General features: G+C 50.2%; 1 protein-coding gene and 1 non-coding gene across 2 annotated transcripts in view; both read left to right on the forward strand.

The window, feature by feature from the left end:
- Positions 1 to 23,790, forward strand: part of IRF6 (interferon regulatory factor 6) — a 235,657-nt gene that overhangs the window by 80,888 nt on the left and 130,979 nt on the right. The gene's annotated exons all lie outside the window — the stretch shown is intronic.
- Positions 15,534 to 15,671, forward strand: LOC119931035. Its single transcript, XR_005451904.1, has one exon. It is a non-coding gene; the product is annotated as a small nucleolar RNA SNORA7 (small nucleolar RNA).

Below are 23,790 nucleotides of genomic sequence, written 5' to 3' on the forward strand. Positions count from 1 at the left end.
CAGCAACACTCGCACAAATCTCTAATTGTTTAGTTTAAAGAATTGTGTTTTGACCGCGAGGGGATTTTGGCTGGAGCTCAAGAAGTGATAATGATATTTCCCTGCCAAGACGTCTCCTTGGCTCTCTGTGTGTTAATGTGCACTTTCAAGAAGCTCCAATTAACTGCATCAGCTCTCACTGAGGGAAAGAGAGAGAGAGGGAAAAAGAGCCAGAGAAAGGAAGAGAGAGGTTCTGTCTTCTTGGGAAAGAAAAGTGGGGAAACAGAAAAAAGTTCTTCAAGTCACTCTCCAGGCTGAAGGGGGCTGGGGTTAGTGGGATCCTCACAAAATCACTTCCCAATCAGGGGCCCCCCAACTTCTCCAGTCAGGACTGCTGTGGAGTCTGGAGGTCTGTTTGGGTGGCTACCTCCTCCCCTCCCCAGACACCTCTCCCACCTTGCTCAGCCTAGAGGTTGCTGTTTCCCCTTACTCCCGGCAGGTTGCAAGGTGGCCAGGGACTGGCTTCCAGGCAAACCTCCAGCAACCCCAAATGCAGAAACCCAACTGGATGCCACACCCGGACGCTCCCTGGTGGGCCCCCACCCCATCCCTGCCAGGCTGTTCCCGCTAAAGAAGGGATCCACCATTCTCCCTGTGCCCTTGTGGGCAAGCCGAGACCATCCTGACCCCAGGTTCTAGAAATGGAAGTCCAAGGCCAGAGAACTCCTCCCTCCTTTTCTCTCATCTCCCCTTTTTTTCCTCTCCTTTTTGGAAGATATATTTGATGGTCTTCTGCCTGTTGCCAGGAGAATCCTGCCCCAGGACCCCCACACCAATGACTTTCAGGGGACAGTTGTGGAACACGGAGATAAAAAGAGCCTGAAGGCAGGGGGGGTGTTTGGGGAGGGGGGGTTCCTTGCCTCCACACCCCCACTCATGCACCTTACAACTGGCTTTGTGCTCTCCTTAAACAATAGAAAACTCAGTCAGACTGTACACCCCTCTTGTAGGACTCCTCCAGCCAGGGAGGGGCAAAGGGTCCCAGAAACAGCAATGGAAAGAATTGTGCTTGCACATAAGTGTCTATGAGCTCACTGAGACTGCAAGTCCCAGCAGCCCAAGGGGACAACTGCATTTGCCTGATCTGCCCCTCCCTCCCCACTCACCCTTAGCCTCCCCTTCCTTGCCTCCCCATCCCCCCCCCCCCACCCCCATCCCCCAGAAAGGAGACCAAGTCAGTCCCATTAGGCCTAACTGACGCTTTGGTACAAGCTCTTGGGGCTTGGCCTCTGCAGGGCCCGGCGGGGATGGGAATGGGAGGGGGAGAGGCCAGGAGGACATGGGATGTCAAAACCCAGTGGGGAAGGAAGGAGGCTGGGGTAGGACAGGAGCAGACCAGGAATTCCCTCCCCAGCCCTCCCAGAAGGTCAGCTCCCACCATCTCAGGTTACAAGAACTGGAAGGCAGGAAGATTTAGAGTGGGAGAGGCCATACAGTACAGTATGGTGTTTGTCTGCCTTTGAAACCGGAGGCCGCAAGAGAAGGGGCTTGGAGTGAAGGCACTGAAACATTTCTATGAATTATAGCTCCTCGTGGTCCAGGGCTTTCAGGGGCGTCGGCTCCCCCGGCTCCTGTTTCTCCAGGTGCAGTCGTGTTTTCTTATGCGTTAATTTTTCCCCATTTTATGCTCCCGTCCCCGGCCTCCTGCACCAGGGGTGGGAGGTGAGGGGGACGGAGTCTACCAATCAAGTCTGCTCTCCAGTCCAGCCCTCCTTACCCAGCTAGGGCCCAGCTCCACTCTTCGGTGGCCAGGGTGGGCTGCCGCCTCCACCGGGGAAGTTCACTGTCTCTCCGCAAAGGCCTCTGGCATCCTGACCCCGGAGGAGGTGGTGAGGGAGGGGCTGGCAGGAGACCACCTGGACTTGACTGGGGCTGAGTGTTGGAGGCTCAGAAAACACTTGGCATGGGGCAGGAGGGATGACATTCATTCATTCAATCGTATTTATTAAGCGCTTCCTGTGTGCAGAGCACTGTACTGGGCTCTAGGGAAGTGCAAGTTGGCAACACATAGAGACCCAACAGCAGGCTCACCGTCTCAGCCCTACTGAGAGCTCACCTCCTCCAGGAGGCCTTCCCAGACTGAGCCCCCACCTTCCTCTCCCCATCCCCCCTGCCTTACCTCCTTCCCCTCCCCACAGCACCTGTATATATGTATATATGTTTGTACATATTTATTACTCCATTTATTTTATTTGTACATTTTTATTCTATTTATTTTATTTTGTTAATATGTTTTGTTTTGTTCTCTGTCTGCCCCTTCTAGACTGTGAGCCCACTGTTGCGTAGGGACCGTCTCTATATGTTGCCAACTTGTACTTCCCAAGCGCTTAGTACAGTGCTCTGCACACAGTAAGCGCTCAATAAATACGATTGAATGAATGAATGAATGGTCTGACTGAGCAAGAGCTGTGGCGGTAGCAGCAGCAAAGGAAGAAATCAAGCTACATCCACACGGTATGCCTGTAAACCCAACTACTGCCTGGCCATGTGACCAGGGAACTCCCAGTGCTCTCAGTGGGGTGGGGGTGGGGGGGGGCGATGCCATTCTCTGGTGCCCAGGGCAGGGCAGCAGGTTAGATAAGTTGGTGCCCTATCTTCAGGATCTGAGGCATCATTTTTTGAGCAAAGATTCTCCTCTGGCTACATTTCAGCCAGGACCTGGTTCTCTCTCCTTAATCTTGCCCAGAATTTGCTCTCACATAACGACCTCCGTTGATCAGAGCCACATCACTACAGTCATTACCATCAGGGAGTCAAGAAGGCTTCTCCAACACCACAATGTCCATGTGGGGGGATGCAGGCGGGGAGTCCAGCACTGTTCCAGCCACTAGGCCAGAAGGGAGTCTACTGCCCCAGGCCTCTGGACCACCATCCTGCTTCATCTGGCCCTGCCCAGTCTCAGCCCCTTCCCCTATATAATTTATCTTATCAATCAATGGCATTTATTGAGTGCTTGTTGTGTGCAGAGCACAGTACAAAGCGCTTGGGAGAAAACAACTGAGTTGTAGAGTTGGTAGACATGCTCTCTGCCTACAACAAGAATACAGTCTAGAAGATTTTAGTTTCTGTCTCCCCCACTACAACACAAGGTCCTTGAAAGCTGAGATCTGTTGTTCTCCCCCAAATGCTTAGTACACAGTAAGGACTTTATAAATACCACTAATTGATCGATTGCCCTGGCCCCCGCCTTGGGGCAGACCAAGCCCTGAGCCACAGGAAGGGATATCCTGCCTGCTTTGCCTTAATTTTTGATTCTTGTACTTTTTAAATGTTCCATTCTCTGCAATTTATTTCTTCTTTCTATGTATCTTTCCTCCACGGTGCTTCGTAGGGCTGAAACTAAGATTTCTAGACTGAACGCCCATGACATCACGTTACACGAGGCACACAGAATCACATGATGAAGTCCTGGACTGGGGCTCAGCCACTACCTGTCCCCCCCAGCCCCCCCAAAAGGGGCTAGTCTTCCTTCCGTTCACCACCATGCAGCTCTTCTCACTGTCCAGTGGGAGCTCTGACTGCATCTGAGCTGTACGGCTGGACCAGACCCTGCCTTTCAGAGCCCGGCAGTGAGTGAGGAGGCCACCATCACTTCCACCCCAAAAACCAGGTTGTGGGGAAGGGGACAAGCAGCAATAGTTAATAGTTGAGAAGCAGCATGGCCAAAGTGGATAGAGCACAGGCCTGGGTTCTAGTCCCTCCTCCACCACTTTTCTGCTGTGTGACCTTGGGCAAGTCATTTAACTTCTCTTTGCCTCAGTTTCTTCATGTTGTATTGTACTCTCCCAAGCACTTTGTAAAGTGCTCTGCACAGAGTAAGTGCTCAATAAATACAATTGATTAGTTGTAAAATGGGTATTAAGACTGTGAGTCTTATGTGGGACAAGGACTGTGTTCAACCTGGACAACTAACCCAGTGCTTAGTTCATTCATTCATTCATTCATTCAATCTTATTTATTGAGCACGCACTGTGTGCAGAGCACTGGACTACGCAGTTGGAAAATACAATTTGGCAACAGAGACAATCCCTACCCAACAACGGGCTCACAGTCTAGAAGTGGGAGACAAACAAAACAAAATAAGTAGACAGACATCTATAGCAGAACAGCAGTACAGTGCCTGGCACATAGTAAGTGCTTAACAAACACCATAATTATTATTGTTACCTGGGAGGACAGAGAGGCAACAGCTGAGGGGTCATGTTGTCTGGGCCAGGCAGTTGTTGGCCATGCTGGCTGGGCAGGCTGGACTGGGCCTCACTGGGGAGGTGTCACATGAGATAGGCAGGCGATCCTCACAGCATGGCCTCCGACCACCTCCCCTGGGGTCTCTGGTGGGGTTCTCCCTGCCCCTGATCCATTGCTGCCCCCTCCCCGCTTCCAGACCCAACTCCAGCACTGTTTCTGCGCCCTGTCAGCTGGCAGCCAAGAGACCCGGGGGGCGGGCTGGAGGCAGGGAAGCCCAACTCTGCCACCTCCCCTTCCCCACTGGCACAAAGGAATGATTTTCATAACTGGAATAGCCATTCCCAGAGTTTTCTTTAAACCAGAGCCGTATCCCGGCCTACTTCCAGCACTGGAAGCGCACAGCACACAGTCTGTGCTTGTAAGCCACATAGCCGGTGGCCAGCCGCCAGGACCCTCTGTTGCCCCCCAGCCCGCTGCCCCTGGGGCCGAACCGGCAACACCTGAAGGGCCTCTAAGAAGCCAGTGACCCGGCTAGCCCTCTACCTTCCCGAGGAGCCGCAGTGGGTCGCCCGCCCACTCACACCACTGTTCCCGCCCCGGACCCAAGGATGGGCGGGGGGGGGCGGTTTCAAAGAGTCCCACTGATAAAGGGCAGACTTGGGAAAGGTCAGAGGGAGTTCATGGACAATGTTGAGCTGGCACTTCCCAAGACGGGCCCCTCCCTCTCTACCACCTACTCGCCTGCCTGTGCCCCACTCCCCTTCTCCCTCCTCCCATTCCAGCTGAGGCCATGAGTTGGGAAGCAACTGAATCGGGCTTCCCTCCCTTCCCTCCCCTCCCGGCTCTTCCTGCACGAGGCTCTGGAAATCCCTTTCAGGCCCAAGAGCAGGAAGTCGGGCAGATTAGTCTGCCACACAAAGGGGCTCCCCTGGGCCGGGGTAGCCACCGGCCCGAACCCCTACCCCCCCAAATCAGGGGTGGAGGACTTCTCCTGGGGGGGACTGGCTGCCTGGAGGGGTGGGGGTCCCATCTGGGCTTCCTGAGCCTCATCTGGTGTCCCAGCAAGGGCTGAAGGTCCCTCCCTCCCCACCCCCACCCCGGGCCAGGCGCCCCCTCCCCCCCCCCCCCCCCCCGCAGCCCCCGAGCCGTCTCGTCCCTGCTTCAGGGCCCCCCCAATCCCTCCCCCCCAGATGACCCTCCCAGCAGCTGCCGAGCCTCGCATTCCTCCACGCTTGTTAACCCCTCATCTCCCGGACGGACGGATGCCTGTGGCCTGGCCTGGACCTCAGCTGGCTTGCCTGGTCTTATCTAAATCCCCTCCTCCTCACCCCTAAGTCTGGGCCGGAGGTAAAAGTCCAACACGAGGTAGGAAAGGGCCGGGGTAAGGCTGAGCAGTCAACTCTATAAATCTTCCCGGCAACCTGAGCACATGTGGGAGCCAGACTGCCTGGGCCTGTTTGCCTCTGGGCTCTGACCAAGCGCTGGACAAAGCTCCCTTCCCCCCCCCTCCAGGGAGAAATCCTCCTCCCTGATGGGAAGCAAAGGGAATCTGGGGGGGCTTGGCCCCAGGTGTTGGTCCTGAGAGCAAGACGGTGGGCAGTGAGAGGATGGGCTATCAATTCATCAGTCAATCATATTTATTGAGCACTTACTGTGTGCAGCGCTGTGTGCGTACCTACCCCAGTGCTTGAGCATCATCATCAATCGTATTTATTGAGCGCTTACTATGTGCAGAGCACTGTACTAAGCGCTTGGGAAGTACAAATTGGCAACATATAGAGACAGTCCCTACCCAACAATGGGCTCACAGTCTAAAAGGGGGAGACAGAGAACAAAACCAAACATACTAACAAAATAAAATAAATAGAATAGATATGAATAGATAGAGCATAACATAGTACAGTGCTTTGCATGCAGTAAGTGCTCAATAAGTACGATTGACTGAACTGAATCAATATTCTAAGGGCATAACAAATATCACTAGTACTATTATTATTACCTCAGGGCCTGGGCTGGATCCTCAGAGAGAGGACTAAAATGTTCCATCTCCACTCTCGTCTTTCCTGAGAAGTGGCGGGGCTGTGGCCAGTCTAACTCCTGGACCACTTCCTTAGGATGGAGGGAAAAAGTAAGAGGTGGGGGGGTTCTTCTGCATCACCATTGCACTTGGTTTTGCTCCCTTTTTTCATCACTCCCTCATCCTGAGGAGGGATGTTCATTTAATTGTATTTAATGAGCACTTACTGTGTGCCGAGCACTGTACTAAGCACTTGGGAAAGTACAGTACAGCAATAAAGAGAGATAATACCTTCCCACAATGAACTCACAGTCTAGAGGGGGGGAAGACAAGACATTGATACAAGTAAATGGGCATTAATATAAATAAATGAAGTTACAGATGTATTAGAGATTATGTACATTACCCACAATTTATTTATTTATATTAATATCTGTCTCCCCTTTGAGACTGTAAGCTTGCTGTGGGCAGGAAATGAATCTACCAACTCTGTTATATTTTACTCTCCCAAGTGAAGCAGTGTGGCTTAGTGGAAAGAGCATGGGCTTTGGAGTCAGAGGTGGTGGGTTCTAATTCTGGCTCCACCACTTGTCAGCTGTGTGACTTTAGGCAAATCATTTCACTTCTCTGTGCCTCAGTTCCCTCATCTGTAAAGTGGGGATTAAGACTGTGAGCCCCACATGGGACAACCTGATTACCTCGTATCTACCCCAGCGCTTAGAACAGTGCCTGGCACCTAGTAAGCACTTAACACATACCATTAGTATTAGTATTAATAATAATAATAATAATAAGTGCTCAGTACAGTGCTCTGCACACAATAAGTGCTCTATAAATCCGATTGAATGAATGAATGAAATGAACAATAAGCTCCCTCCAGACTTTGAGCTCCCTCTAGACTGTGAGCTCGTTTTGGACAGGAATAGGTTGTTATATTGTACTCTCCCAAGTGCTTAGTATAGTGCTTTGCACACAGTAAGCGCTCAATAAATACAATGGAAGAATGAATAAAAACAACTGATTGATTGCACTCTCTGCACTAGGTTATGCGCTGCTTCTCCCAAGAGATACTTGGTCGAGGAGGATTAGGAGGAGGAGGAGTCGAGGAGGGTGAGGAAAGAGTAGGAGCCATTGGATTTGGAAAGAAGATGGTCATTGGTGATCTTTGAGAGGGCAGTTTCGGTGGAGTGTAGGGGACGGAAGCCAGATTGGAGGGGGGTCAAGGAGAGAGTTAGTTGAGGAATTCGAGGCAGTGAGTGTAGATGACTTGTTCTAGGAGTTTGGAAAGGAAGGGTAGGAGGGAGATAGGGCGATAATTAGAAGGGGAGGTGGGGTCAAGAAAGGGTTTTTTTTTTAGGATGGGGAGACGTGGTCATGTTTGAAGGCAGAGGGGAAGGAACCAGTGGAGACTGAGTGATTGAAGATGGAAGGAGGGGAGGAGGGAAGGGGCGAGAGATTTCATAAAATGAGAGGGAATGGGGTCTGAAGCACAGGTGGATGGAGTAGCACCATCAGTAGCTACAGTAGATGGAGTAGCTGTAGGGATCTATCTGTTACTGGGTAGGGACTGTCTCTTGCTGTTGCCAAATTGTACTTTCCAAGCACTTAATACACTGCTCTACACACAGTAAGCGCTCAATAAATATGACTGAATGAACGAACCTCCTGTCTCTCCCCATTTCAGCCTATACTTCACTCTGCTGCCTGGATGATCTTTCTGCAGAATCACTCTGGGCATGTCCCCCACTCCTCAAAAATCTCCAGTGGTTATCTATCAACCTCAGTATCAGGCAAAAACTCTCACTATTGGCTTCAAAACTGTCCCTCACCTTGCCCCCTCCTATCTCACTTCCCTTCTTTCCTTCTATATCCCAGCCCACACACTCTGCTCCTTTGGTGCCAACCTTCTCACTGGGCCTCGTTCTCCCCTGTCCTGCCATCGACCCCTGGCCCATGTCCTGACTCTGGCCCGGAACACCCTCCCTCCTCAAATCTGCCAAACTAGCACACTTCCCCCCCTTCAAAGCCCTACTGAAGACTCACCTCCTCCAGGAGGTCTTCCCAGACTAAGCCTCCCTTTTCCTCAGCTCCCCCTCCCCTCCCCATCGCCCGGACTCACTCCCTTTGCTCTACCCCCATCCCCACCCTACAGCACTTGTGTATATATGTACATATTTATACTCCTATTAATTTATATCACTGCTTGTTTACTTGCTTTTATGTGTGTATATCTATAATTCTATTTATATTGATGCTATTGAGGCCTGTTTACTTATTTTGATACATCTCCCCCCTTCTAGACTGTAAACCCGCTGTGGGCAGGGATTATCTCTCTTTATTGCTGAACTGTACTTTTCAAGCGCTTAGTACAGTGCTCTGCCCACAACAATTGCTCAATAAATACGATTGAGTGATTGAGCAGGGAGATTCAGAAGGCACAGGGGTCGCTGGAATGCTCCGCACTACGTGGCTGAGCTTTCCAGGGCGCTAACGAGGTACTTCACACCCGCCCCGAAGCACCGGAATGGGGGAGGGGGAGAGCCACTGCACCAGAAAACTGTAACAGTGTTAAAGGGAATTTCACAGCTCTGCCAGCCCAGCTCGCCCGCTCATGGACGAGGGAGGGGGAGGGGGCCGGTGCAGACACCTCCACTTACGAAAATCTGACTCGGAGGAAAAAACTGTTGAGCCAGGAGGGATTCATTCACTCATTCTTTCAATCTCATTTACTGAGCGTTTACTTTGTGCAAAACACTGTACTAAGCGCTTGGGAAAGTACAATGTGGCAATAGAGACAATCCCTGCCCACAACGACCTCACAGTCTGGGGGACGGGGAGAGACAGAAATCAGTACAAATCAAATGACATCAATATAAATAAAGAAAATGACAGATGTATATATAAGTGCTGTGGGATGGGGAGGCAGGGAAGAGCAAAGGGAGCAAGTTAGGGTGACGTGGAAGGGGGTGGGAGATGAGGAAATGTGGAGCTTAGTCTGGGAAGGCCTCTTGGAGCAGATGGGCCTTCAAGGAAGGCTTTGAAGTGGGGTGGGTCCGGTCCCCTCCCCGCACCCCCAAGGCCCCCAACCCCCACCATCCCCCAAGTGAGGCTGGAACATTCATTCATTCAATACTTCCCATGCACTTAGTACAGTGCTCTGCGCACAGTAAGCGCTCAATAAATACGAATGAATCACCAATGATCTCCTCACCGTACCTCGCTCTCGCCTGTCCCGCCATCGACCCCCGGCCCACGTCATCTCCCGGGCCTGGAATGCCCTCCCCCTGCCCATCCGCCAAGCTACCTCTCTTCCTCCCTTCAAGACCCTGCTGAGAGCTCACCTCTTCCAGGAGGCCTTCCCAGACTGAGCCCCTTCCTTCCTCTCCCCCTCGTCCCCCTCTCCATCCCCCCCCATCTTACCTCCTTCCCTTCCCCACAGCACCTGTATATATGTATATATGTTTGTACATATTTATTACTCTATTTTATTTGTACATATCTATTCTATTTATTTTATTTTGTTAGTATGTTTGGTTTTGTTCTCTGTCTCCCCCTTTTAGACTGTGAGCCCACTGTTGGGTAGGGACTGTCTCTATATGTTGCCAATTTGTACTTCCCAAGCGCTTAGTACAGTGCTCTGCACATAGTAAGCGCTCAATAAATACGATTGATGATGATGATGATGATGAATGTATTAAGTGCTAACTGTTTGTAGAGCACTGTACTAAGCCTTTGGGAAAGTACAATGCAACTATAAAGAGTGACAATCCCTGCCCACTATGAGCTCACAATCTAGAGGTGGGGAGACAGACGTCAATACAAATAAGCAGACATCAATACAAATAAATAAAATTACAGATATATACATAAGTGCTGTGGGGCAGGGGGGTTGAGGGTTGCACTATGCCAGGCTGACAGCCACCGATAGCCCTGTCTGCTCTCGCGGCAGACTGGGACTGTCTCTGAGCTGGGGTTCAGGGGGCTCCTCCTCTGGGGTTGTAAACAGGAGGAAAGGACCCCTCTGCTCCCACTGTTTCAGGCCTTTTGGCGGGTACCTCCACCCGCAAAGGCTCAAGCCAGAGAGAGGTTGCAGCAACCTTGCTTGTTAGTAGCCCCGGGCTCCTTTCTCCCATTTCTATTTTTGCCGGGATCCTCTTTAGACCAAGATCCTAACTCTGCACTGCTGTGGTGTCCCTGCTCCAACAATTCCGCTCTCTCGACCCCATCCATCTTTCTCAGCGCATCACACCCTACCTCGCCTCCCTATCCTCTCTACCCAATCTTGATGACCAGATTACTGCTCTCAACTCCACCATCTCTACTCAACTCAAGTCACTTGCTCCCCTTTCCCTTCGCCATTCTCGTACCACTAACCCACAGCCTTGGATCACTGCCACTGTCCTCCTCCTTCACTATTGTGCTCGAGTTGCGAACGCTGCTGGCAAAAGTCTAAACACCAAGCCAAACTTGTTCACTTTAAGTTTATCCTTTCCTGCCTTAACTCTGCCCTCTCCTCTGACAGGCAAAACTATTTCTCCTCCCTTATTGACACCCATGCCCATCATCCCTGTCAGCTCTTCCATACATTTAACTCCCTTCTCAGGCCCCCTGTTCCTCCCTCTCCTCCATCCCTCACCCCCAATGATCTGGCCTCCTACTTCATTAGTAAAATTAACTACAACAGGTTTGAGATCCCCAAAGTCACTCCTCCCCCTTCTCCAACTGCCCCCCCGCTGCTCTCAACCCTCTCTGCTACTCTCCCATCCTTCCCAGCAGTATCTTCAGATGAGATCTCCCACCTCTCAAGTGCTACTCCAGCCACCTGTGCTTCAGATCCCATTCCCTCTCATCGTATGAAATCTCTCGCCCCTTCCCTCCTCCCCTCCTTAACTTCCATCTTCAACCTCTCATTCTCCATTGGTTCCATCCCCTCTGCCTTCAAACATGCCCACGTCTCCCCCATCCTAAAAAATCCCTCTCTTGACCCCACCTCCCCTTCTAGTTATTGCCCTATCTCCCTCCTACCCTTCCTTTCCAAACTCCTAGAACTAGCCGTCTACACCCGCTGCCTAGAATTCCTGAACGCCAACTCTCTCCTTGACCCCCTCCAATCTGGCTTCCGTCCCCTACACTTCACTGAAACTGCCCTCTCAAAGGTCACCAATGACCTCCTTCTTGCCAAATCCAACGGCTCCTACTCTATCCTAATCCTCCTCAACCTCTCAGCTGTCTTAGACACTTTGGACCACCCCCTTCTCCTCGACACGCTATCCAACCTTGGCTTCACAGACTCCGTCCTCTCCTGGTTCTCCTCTTATCTCTCTGGCTGTTCACTCTCAGTTTTCTTTGCAGGCTCCTCCTCCCCCTCCCATCCCCTTACTGTAGGGGTGCCTCAAGGGTCAGTTCTTGGTCCCCTTCTTTTCTCTATCTACACTCACTCCCTTGGTGAACTCATTTGCTCCCACAGCTTCAACTATCATCTCTACGCTGATGACACCCAAATCTACATCTCCACCCCTGTATTCTCTCCCTCCCTCCAGGCTCGTATCTCCTCCTGCCTCAGGACATCTCCATCTGGATGTCTGCCCGCCATCTAAAATGCAATATGTCCAAGACTGAACTCCTTATCTTCCCTCCCAAACCCTGTTCTCTCCCTGACTTTCCCATCACTGTAGACGACACTACCATCCTTCCCATCTCACAAGCCCTCAACCTTGGTGTCATCCTCTACTCTGCTCTCTCGTTCACCCCACACATCCAATCCATCACCAAAACCTCCTGGTCTCACCTCCACAACATCGCCAAGATCTGCCCTTTCCTCTCCATCCAAACGGCTACCTTGCTGGTTCAATCTCTCATCCTCTCCCGACTGGATTACTGCATCAGCCTCCTCTCTAATCTCCCAACCTCTTGTCTCTCCCCACTTCAGTCTATACTTCACTCTGTTGCCTGGATCATCTCTGTGCAGAAACGCTCTGGGCATGTTACTCCCCTCCTCAAAAATCTCCAGTGGCTGCCTGTCAACCTACGAATCAAGCAAAAACTCCTCACTCTCGGCTTCAGGGCTCTCCATCTCCTCCCCCACTCCTACCTCACCTCCCTTCTCTCCTTCTCCAGCCCAGCTGGCACCCTCCGCTCCTCTGCTGCTCACCTCCTCTCTGTACCTCGTTCTCACCTGTCCCACCATCGACCCCTGGCCCACGCCCTTCCCCTGGCCTGGAATGCCCTCCCTCCGCATATCTGCCAAACTAGCTCTCTTTCTCCCTTCAAAGCCCTACTGAGAGTTCACCTCCTCCAGGAGGCCTTCCCAGACTGAGCCCCTTTTTTCCTCTCCTCCTCCGCATTCCCCCACCCTACCTCCTTCCCCTGCCCACAGCACTTGTGTATATATATATACTTGTACAGATTTATTACTCTATTTATTTTACTTGTACATATTTACTATTCTATTTATTTTGTTAATGATGTGCATATAGCTTTAATTCTATTTGTTCTCATGATTTTGACACCTGTCCACATGTTTTATTTTGTTGTCTGTCTCCCCCTTCTAGGCTGTGAGCCCGTTGTTGGGTAGGGACTGTCTCTATTTGTTGCTTACCTGTACTTCCCAAGTGCTTAGTACAGTGCTCTGCACACAGCAAGCACTCAATAAATGCAACTGAATGAATGAATAATTCCTGAATCCACATGCTGCCCCCCGGCCTTCTGAGCCAAGGCACAGAAGAAGAAGCGGCAACCAAATGTCTGCTGGGGTTGAAGTCAGGTACAGAGGGCCCTAGTGGACCTGCTCCAGGCTGTAACTCTTGCCCACTTCCTACCTATGGCCTGGAATGCCCTCCCTCTTCATATCAAAGAAATAATTGCTCTTCCCACCTTCAAAGCCTTAACGAAGGCACATCCCCTCCAAGAGGCCTTCCTTGACTAAGCCCTGATTTCCTTTTCTCCCACTCCCTTTTGCATAGCCCTGATTTTTGACCTTGCCCCACATGGGACAGGGACTATGTCTAACCTGATTGACTTGTATCTACCCTATCACTTAAAACAATGCCTGGAACATAATAAGCACTTAACAAGAATTATTATTATTCCCCCCCCAACCACTTGTCTACATATCCATAATTGAGGCCTTCCCAAACTAAGTTCCCTTTTCCTCTGTTCCTCTTCCCCTCCCCATCACCCCAACTTGCTCCCTTTGCTCTGCCCCCCTTGAATCGCACAGAACTTCTATATGTATGTACATATATATATAATTCTTTTTATTTATATTAATGATGTGTAGATACCTATAATTCTATTCATTTATATTGGTGCTATTGATGCCTGTTCACTTGTTTTGATGCCTGTCCCCCCAATTCTAGACTGTGAGCCTCATGTGGGCAGGGACTGTATTTGTTGCTGAACTGAACTTTCCGAGTACTTAGTACAGTCCTCTGCACACAGTAAGTGCTCAATGGATACGACTGAATGAATGAATGAATCTCAATGTCTGCCTTCCACTTTAGACTGTAAGCTCAATTTGAGCAGGGAATGTGTCTGTTATATTGTTATATTGTATTCCCCAGGCACTTAGTATAGTGTTCTTCACACATTAAGTGCCCAATAAATACAAGTGATTGACTGTAACCAAGCCATCAGGGACCTAGGGAGCTAGGTCTCTCCATCTGACCGGGAGGACACAAAGAGGCTGGGGCAAGTCTTAGAATCCACTTGGGTTATGATTGGCTTAGGAGATTTGGGAAGGACCCTCCAGATGGTATTCTTTCTCTGAGAGAGAGTCGTCCCAGGGCTGCCTTAGCAAAGCGGCTCACGATTAGGAGGATGTCTTGTGGGCGAAACCACATAGAGTAACTCCCAAATGATTGATTGTCTCTACGGTGTTCAGTGATGCTCGCAGCCTCAGTATAATCCCACAAACCTGGGTGGTCTCATACTGAAACAATTTAATCAATGAACCTTCACAGCCACCTGGTTACACTACACCACACAAGCCCCATCCCTGTCCTCTAACCTCCAGAGGAGACTAGGGTCTCAAACACAGACAAAGGTAAACATCAATCAATATCAGTCCATCCATAGTATTTACTGAGTGTCTACAGAGTGCTGAGTGCTCTACAATTAATGGTAGAGAAGCGGTGTGGGCTAGTGGACAGAGCACGGGCCTGGAGTCAAAGGACCTGCTTTCTAATCCCAGCTCCACCACTTGCTTGCCATGTGACTTTGGGCAAGGCACTTAACTGCTCTGTGCCTCAGTTTCCTCATCTGTAAAATTGAGACTGGGAGCCCTATATGGGTCATGGGCTTTGTCCAACCTGGTTAACTTGTATCTACTCTACTCTAGTGCTCTGTACAGTGCATAGCACATAGTAAGCACTTAACAAACACCATTTTTCAAAAAAGGCATTTATTTAATGCTTACTGTGTGCAGAGCACTGAATTAAGCACTTGAGAAAATACAACATGATCCCTGCCCATAAGGAGTGTACAGTCTGCAGGGGGAGACAGACATTAAAATAGATTAGGGATTAGGGAAAAAGTAGAATGTAAGAATGTTTACCTAAGTACTATGGGGCTGGGGGGAGTATCAGAGTGCTTAAAGGGTACACAGCCGAATGAATGCATAATTGAGACACAGGGGAGGAGGGCAGATGGGGAAATGAAGGGCAAACAGAAGTCACAGTCCTTCCTTAAAGAAGTTTACAATCTAATAAGGGAAATGAGCAGACACAAACTACCATGCCAAGAATCAGGATGGTCTAGTGGAAAGAGCACAGGCCTGGGAGTCAGAAGACCTGAGTTCTAATTCCGCATCCATCACTTCTCTGATCTGTGACCTTGGACAAGCACTTCACTTCTCTGTGCCTCAGTTACCTCATTTGTAAAATGGGGACTAATACCATGAGCCCTTTTGGAGACAAGGGACTGTGTCCAGCCCAATTACCTTGTATATAACCCAGAGCTTAGTACAGTGCCTGGCATATAATATGCTGTTAACAAATACCACAAAAAAGTGACACATTCCCTGCCCACAAGGAGAGAAAAGTATTGGCAAATGGTAATCGAATAATCAAAGGTGCAATTGTATAAATGTGTATTCATTAGTGTGGAAGACTGGCAAAAGGAAGTACCTAAGTGTTAGAGATGGCTGGATGCGTTGATATGATCTAGGCTCTGGGAATTATGCTATAATTCTCTGGTGCTGTCTCTACCCCCTCTCCCACTCTGGTGCTCCCTGTCCCACATGGATCTCACAGTCTCAATCCCCATTTTAGAGATGAGGTAACTGAGGCACCCCCGCTTAGGGTCGCACCTGGAGAGCTTCCAGGACTCTACCAGTCTCGACTATGGGAGGGAGAGTCAAGCAGAGGCCTGTCCATTCCATTCCTAGCTTGGCCAGTGGCTAGTGAGTGGAAGACAATCTGCTGCAAGTCAAAGCTCAGCTGTGCTGTAAGAGGGAGAGGGTCGAGGGCGGAGACTCAAGTTGACCACACAGAAAAAGGCAATGGGAAACCAATTCCATATTTTTACCAAGAAAACTCTATGGATCCACTACCAGAATGATTGCTGATGGAGGTGGGGTGTTCTAGGGGAGATATGTCCATGATATCGCTTCAGGCTGGGGACAACTTGACGGTAAAAGACAAGACAGCTGAGGCACAGAGAAGTGAAGTGAAGTGAAGTGACTTACGCAGGTCACACAGCAATCATATAGGGGAATCGGGATTAGATCCCACAACCTCTAACTGCCAGGCCCATGCTCTCTCCACTCGGCCATATTGCTTCTAAATAATAAATACCTTGGCCACCACCATCATTGCTGCTTCTGCTGCTGCTTTTGCTGCTGCTGCTGCTGATTATCCTGCCGCTGGTTGGGAAGGAGGGCTTGGGGGAAGGGGCAGTGGAGAGCAGCAAAGTGCTTCCACTAGAGAAGCAGCGTGGCTCATTGGAAAGAGCACGGGCTTTGGAGTCAGAGGTCATGGGTTCAAATCCAGGCTCTGCCAATTGCCAGCTGTGTGACTTTGGGCAAGTCACTTAACTTCTCTGTGCCTCAGTTACCTCATCTGTAAAATGAGGATTAAGACTGTGAGCCCCCCGTGGGACAACCTGATCACCTTGTAACCTCCCCAGCGCTTAGAACAGTGCTTTGCACATAGTAAGTGCTTAATAAATTCCATTAAAGTGGCAGAACCGGAATTAGAAACCAGGTCCTTCTGACTTCCAGGCCCATATTGTACCCACTATGCCATGTTGCTTCTCCTTCCCATTCCTCCCCCCAACCTTTGCTCTCTCTTTCTCACTAAGCACTTAATAAATGCCATTATTATTATTATTACTTGGGCCCTCATCTTGACTTGACTTCCACCTGATTTCTTTCCTGCTTGAGGCTGATACAGGGCACTGAAGGGAGGGCACCCTGGGAAAGTGGTTGGTCTAGAGCAGGCATTCCAAATGGGAAGTGGGCATCATTCTAGGGCAGGGGTGGTCTGTGAATGCTCTACTTAGGTGGGGAAGAGAAGGAGCTTTCAGAAGGGAAGACCCTCACCTTATTATTCTCTGGCAGGGAGCTTGGAAATGAAGGGGAGTTTCCAGACCCCGAAAGAGGCTGCCAGAGAATTGATTGGCACCCAGACACCAGCTGGCTCCTGCTGCTCCTGCCCCCCGCCATCCTCGCCTGCCATTTACATTTTTTTAATGGTATTTGTTAAGCACTATGTACCATATACTGCTCTAAACTCTGGGTTAGGTACAAGTTAATTAGGTTGGATATAGTCCCTGCCCCACATGGGGCTCACAGTCTTAATCCCCATTTTACAGATGAGGAAACTGAGGGACAAAGAAGTGAAGTGACTTGCCCAAGGTCACAGAGCAGACAAGTGGTGGAGCCAGGATTAGAACCCAGGTCCTTCTTACTCCCAAGCCCATGCTCTATCCAGAAGGTCATGCATTTGTGCTAAGCACCCACGTGGCAGTGGTTAGCCCTCCACCTGTTCCTCTCCCAAACAGTTAGGAGAGGAGGGCTGAAGGGACCCCTCATGAGGAGCTAGTGATGAAGCCTGATTCCTCTCATCCCACGGATTCAGAAAAAGAATCGTGAACACGTTTAGGCTGGCTAGGCCTTGTTGAGATCATCCTATCCAACGCCTATCTCTTCTCCGTGCCTGTCTTCAAGAATCCCTTACCGCCTTTCCACAACCATCCTAGGCCAACCAACTTAGTGACTCCCAATCTTCATCGCTGGGAAGTCCTTCCTTATATCCAACCCAAGCATCTTCTGTTGCAGGTCATTGACTCCTGTTTCCTGTGAACAAGAAATGGAATTCCCCCCTTGTTCCCAGGAATGTGTGTTTCTGCCTTCCTATCCCCATTTCCCTTCTGCTGACAGAGAATTGGCACTGGGCTGGAGCGGAGCAGAGAAGTGCTTCAGGGTGGGGTGGTGCCTCGGGGCTCCTTCCTGGCTTTTTGGCTCATGCCTCTGCTGGGGATGGGGATAGGACTGGAGGGGCTAATGCCAGGAGACGAGAGGCCGGGCAGTGCCAGCACCCACCTGGAATCTCCAATTTGAACGCCTCTTCCTCCCAGAGGGCCCTTGGCTCCATCATCCTCCACCCAGTTGGGCCTCAGCCCCAGGAACTAGGGTGGAAAGGGACTGGGGGCGATGGTGCTGCCCAGATGGGGTCAGAGGCAGGGCAGGTCTCCACTGACATCACGCAGTGGAGAATTGAGGCAATTTACCAGATAGTTCTGTGGGTGTTGGAGGGCAGTGTGGGCCTGGAGGCCCTGGGGGACCCCCTGGCCCCCTCTCTGCCTCCCACCAAACCAGAATCCACTCCCGAGTTGGGCCCCTGCACAGCTCCTCCTGTTTACCGAAATGGGAATTTGCATGATGAAAATAACCTCGGACGGGCTGCGAGTTTCCTGCCCTTGGCATGGGGCTTGGAAAAAGCGGGTGCATAGGCAATTACCGGAATTTTTAAACACAAATAATATTTTATGGGATCAGCAGGCTGGCTGGAAGCCTGGGCCGGGCTGGCCCTGCGGAAAGGCACAAACCCCGATTGTGTGGTGGGCCGGCCTGGGGCCGTGGGGCAGGTGCAGTTCCTCCTGACCTCCTTGTGCCCCGGGGCCAGGGGCCAGGGGCCGGGGGCCGGGGGCTGGGGGCTGGGGGTGGGCGAGTGGGCTGCTGGACCCAGTGAAAGGAGCGATCCATCAGACAAAACTTAGCTCTTTTTCATGCTTTTTTATGGTATTTGTTAAGCACTTACTGTGTGTCAGACACCGTTCTAAGCACTGACGTAGAAACAAGCTAATCAGGTCACAGATACTGTCCATGGCCCACATGGGGCTCACAATCTTACTCCCCATTTTAACTGAGGCAGAGAAAAGTGAAGTGAGTTGCCCAAGGTCACACAGCAATCAAGTGGCAGAGTGGGATTGGAACCCAGGTCCTTCTGACTCCCAAACCTATTTTGTACTCACCCAAGTGCTTAGTATAATGTTTTGTACACAGTAAGCACTCAATAAATGCGATTGAATAAATGAATGAATGAATGTGCTCTATCATTCATTCATTCAATCGTATTTATTGAGTGTTTACTGTGTGCAGAACACTGTACTAAGCGCTTGGGAAGTACAAGTTGGCAACATATCGAGACGGTCCCTACCCAACAGTGGGCTCAGAGTCTAGAAATTAGGCTGCAATGCTTCTCTCTTCACCACTGGATGCTTTCTCCACCTCCCTCCCAATCCGGGGCATTCAAGGAGCCTGCAAGATGGGGCAAGGGGCTCCCTGACTCAGGGATGGGAGGGCATGCCTAGAGGAGGCTTAACGAAGGGGCCCCATCTTCTGTCCTCCAGCAGGAAGGTGTGGGCAGGAGGGAGGCAGTGCGCCTCTGGCCCCTGTCTGCAGCTTGTAATCAACTTGGAACGATCAGGGGCCTGGCCCCAGCCTGTCAACAGAACCCAACCAGGCCCTGGTACTTGCCCCTGGTGATTTCTGGCACAATTGTTGGTGTCAAGGCAGCCGTGGCCCCATCCTGCTCTCAGGGTCAGGGCTGGGGCTGAGGGGAGGGGGTCAGGAGTGCAGGAGTGGGCACTGGAGTGTATCTGGCCCTGATACTCAGAAAGAACTTAGAACTTGCAGTGCTTAAAACAGTGCTTGGCACATAGTAAGCGCTTAACAAATACCATAAAAAAAAACAACCTCTAAGCTTGTCTCTACACTGTAAGCTCATTGTGGGCAGGGAATGTGTCTGCTTATAATAATAATAACTGTAGTTTTTGTTAAGCACTAACTGTGTGCCAGGCACTGTGTTAAGTGCTGGGTTAGGTACAAGCAAATAGGGTTGGAAACAGTCCCTGTCCCATGTGGGGCTCAAAGTTTCCATCCCCATTTTACAGATGAAGTGACTGAGGCTCAGAGAAGGGAAGGGACTTGCCCAAGGTCACACAGCAAACAAGTGGCAGAGCTGGGATTAGAACCCATGACCTTCTGACTCCAAGGCCTGGGCTCTATCCACTAAGCCATTTTATTGTATTTTACTCTCCCTAGCATTTGATACAGTGCTCTGCACACAGTAATTGCTCAATAAATATGAATGATTGAATTAATTAAATAATTAATGAACTTGGAGCTTGCCGCTGTTGGTCCCTCTGAGCGGGAACATAGAGAGTTAACCCCCAGCAGGTGTGCAGCCCAGGGGCCTCTGGATGGCTCACTTTGGACCAAGCAGACCCAAATAAAGGACTATTGTGCTGGAGCCACCACAAGCCTCTCTCCCCCTGCCCCTCTCCCCTCTCCTGCTCCTCATCCCAGACCCCTCCCCCAGTCTCAGAGATCGGATTCCTCCTCATCTTCCTCCCCCTCCTCCCCTTCCCTCCAGGCCTCCCTGAAAGCTGGACCCTGGGCCCTTGGGGATGGTCTGCTGGGATTTGGACGCTGATCCAGACTTGGCCACTGCCCCAGGAGTGCAGAAGGCCCTCCTCCATCCTCTAATAAACCCCCTTTTCAGGGCTGGAGCCTCTCATGGATATTCTGGTTTCTGGGAGGTACAGAAGTCATTCAACAGAAGCCTCCTTGGAGCAGGGAGATAACTGAGGTGAATTAATAGTAATAATTGTGCTATTTGTTAAGTGCTTACCATGTGCCAAGCTCTATGATAAACACTGTGCTAATACGATTCATTCAAACATATTTATTGAGCGATTACTGTGTGCAGAGCACTGGACTAAACGCTAAATGCTGGGGTAGATACAGTGCAATCAGAACAGTTACAGTCCTTGTCCAACATGGAGTTCATAGACTAAGGGGAAGGGAGAACATATATCATCCCCATTTTATAGATAAGGAAACTGAGGCCCAAAGAAGTTAAGTGACATTATTATTATTGTATTTGTTAAGCACTTACTATGTATCAAGCACTGTTCTAAGCATTGGGGTAGATACAAGTTAATCAGATTGGACAAAGTCCCTGTCCCGCATAGGGCTTACAGTTGAGGTAGGAGGGAGCAGTATTTAATTCCCATTTTACTGTTGAGGAAACTGAAGCCCAGAGAAGTTAAGAGAATTTCCTAAGGTCACACAGCAGACTAGTGGTGGAGCTGGAATTAGAATGCAGGTCTTTCTGACACCCAGGCTCATGTCCTAACCACCAGGCCACACTGCTTCCCTAATAATGATCATTGTTAAACCCTTAGAGTGGGCCAGGCACTGTACATATGGCTGGGGTGGATACAAGCAAATCAAGTTGGACACAATCCCTGAAATTCAGTCCAGAGAGGTTCAGCTATTTGCCCGAGTGATTCAGCAAGCCAGGGGACAGAGCAGGGGCCCATGGCCATGCCAGCACACACAACTCCACTCCAACAGGTTTAGTGGGCAGATGGTCCTGGTGCCCCTTTTTTCAGTGGCATTTATTAAGGGCTTACTATGTGCCAAGCACTGAAGTAAGCACTGGGGTGGATACAAGCTAATTAGGTTGGACACAGTGCCTGTCACACAAGGGACTCACAGTCATTATCCCCATTTTACAGATGAGGTAACAGGCACAGAGAAGTGAAGTGGCTTACCCAAGGTCACACAGCAGACAAGGGGACAAGCCGGCATTAGAACCCAGGTCCTTCTGAGTCCCAGGCCGGTACTCTATCCACTAGCCCTAGGGATTGTTAGGCTGTGTCTGGGGGCTGCCCAGGGCAGGCTCACATCTGCAACTAGGGAAATGTCCCCAAAGCTCCCCCAGGAGTGCCACCCTGGTGGCATGGGAGATCCCCTCCAACATAGGTGAGTTTTGTAGTAAATGTGATGGCTACCCTCCAAGAGCGAAGGGATTTTGAGGGATTGCTGCTCCTCTGGACTGAGGCCTCCCCACCCTGCTGGGAGTAGGGGTCACCACAGCCGTTCCGCCAGGGAGCCGTCCCTCACTGAGGAAACAGGAGCCTAGAGGATAGGGAATGGTCCTGTTTACTGTTATATTGTCTTCTCCCAAGTGCTCTGCAGTGCTCTGCACAGTGCTCTGCACACAGTAAGCACTCAATAAATTTGACTGAATAGTAATTGTAGTATATGTTTTGCACTTACTAGATGCCAAGCACTGGACTAAACACTGGGATACACAAGATCATCAGGTGGGACACAGTCACAATCACCTGAGAAACAGTGTGGCTTAGTGAATAGAGCAGGGGCCTGGGAGTTAGAAGGACCTGGGTTCTAATCCCGGCTCTGCCACTTGTCTGCTGTGTGACTTTGGAAAGTCACTTCCCTTCTCGGGGCGTCAGTAACCTCATCTGTAAAACTGGGATTTTTACAGTGAGCCCCATGTGGGACAGCTTGTGGATTAGCTTGTATCTACCCCAGTGCTTAGTAAAGTGCCTGAAACATAGTAAGAACTTAATAAATGACATTTAAATTTCTTTAAAAAATAGGTATGCTGGTGGTCTGTCCCTGGAGAGGGGTGCTTGAGAGGGGAGAGATGTCACCACATAAGTGGGCAGCCTTTTCCTGCAGCTGGCACTGCTCAGGCCTGCTTTGTCTCTCCTTTCCCCCGGTCTCCTAGATATCTTTTTAGACTGTGAGCCCACTGCTGGGTAGGGACTGTCTCTATATGTTACCAACTTGTACTTCCCAAGCACTTAGTACAGTGCTCTGCACACAGTAAGCGCTCAATAAATACGATTGATGATGATGATGATGATATCTGATAGCAAGTGCAGGCCCAAATGCTTCCCAGAATCAATTGATCAATCCATCCATCAATCAATCAATCAGTCATATTTATCGAATACTTACTATGTGCAGAGCACTGTGGCCTATAGGATAGAACACAGGCCTAGGAGTTGGGGTTCTAATCCCGGCTCCTCCTCTTGTCTCCTGTGTGACCTTGGGCAAATCACTTAACTTCTCTGTACCTCAGGTACCCCATCTGTAACATGGAGATTAAGACTGTGAGTCCCAGGTGGAACAGGGACTGTGTCCAACCCGATTTTGCTTGTATCCACCTTGGCACTTAGTACAGTGCATGGAACATAGTGAGCACTTAACAAATACCACAGTAATAATAATAATTATTATTAAGCCCTTGGGAGAGCACAGTATAAAAATCAAACAGAGTTGGTAGATACTTTCCCTGCCCACAATGAGCTTACAGTCTAGTGGGGGTGAATCCTATCCCAGGCTTGTGGTCCTCCCAAAGCTGCCTTGGCTCAGAAGAGTTCTCCCTGCAGGGCCCATTGGGCTGGTACCCACTATGCCCCCTCTTGGGGGCAGGTTGCTCCTCTCCAAGCTGCCCAAAGGGACAATGAGTGCAACTGAAAGCCCCTTAATCAGCCCATCAGTCAATCATATTTACCGAGCACTTACTGTGAGCAGAGCACTATACCAAAAGCTTGAGAGAGTACAATATAACCAAGTCTGTAGACACTTTCCCTGCCTACAGTTCATTCAATCGTATTTATTGAGCGCTTACTGTGTGCAGAGCACTGTACTAAGTGCTTGGGAAGTACAAGTTGGCAACATATAGAGACGCTCCTTACCCAACAACGGGCTCACAACGAGTTACAGTTTAGAGGGGGAGTTCGATGTTAATATAAATATTATGGATATATACACAAGAGCTTAGGGGCTGAGGAAGAGATGAGTAAGGGTACAAATCCAAGTTCAAGGGCGGCACAGATCGGGGTGGGAGAAGAGGAAATGAGGGCTTTGTCTTGGAGGAGATGTGCTTCTGACAAGACTTTGAAAGTGGGGAGAGCAATGTCTGGTGAATATAAAGAGGAAGGGCGTTCCAGACCAGACACAGGATGTGGGAGAGAGGTTGGTGAGGTACAGTGAGTAGGTTGGCATAAGAGGAGTGAAGTGTGCGGACTGGATTGCTGTAGGAAATCAGGGAGGTAAGGTAGGAGGGGGAAAGGTGATGGAGTGCTCTAAACCCTGTGGTAAGGAGTTTCTATTTGATGAGGAGGTCCTTGAGGAGTGGGGAAACAGACTGAATGGTTTTGTGGAAAAATGATCTGGGCAACAGAGTGAAGTATGGACTGGAGTGGGGAGAGTCAGGAGG

Source organism: Tachyglossus aculeatus, chromosome 7, assembly GCF_015852505.1.
Source record: "Tachyglossus aculeatus isolate mTacAcu1 chromosome 7, mTacAcu1.pri, whole genome shotgun sequence".
Taxonomy (NCBI): Eukaryota; Metazoa; Chordata; class Mammalia; order Monotremata; family Tachyglossidae; genus Tachyglossus; species Tachyglossus aculeatus.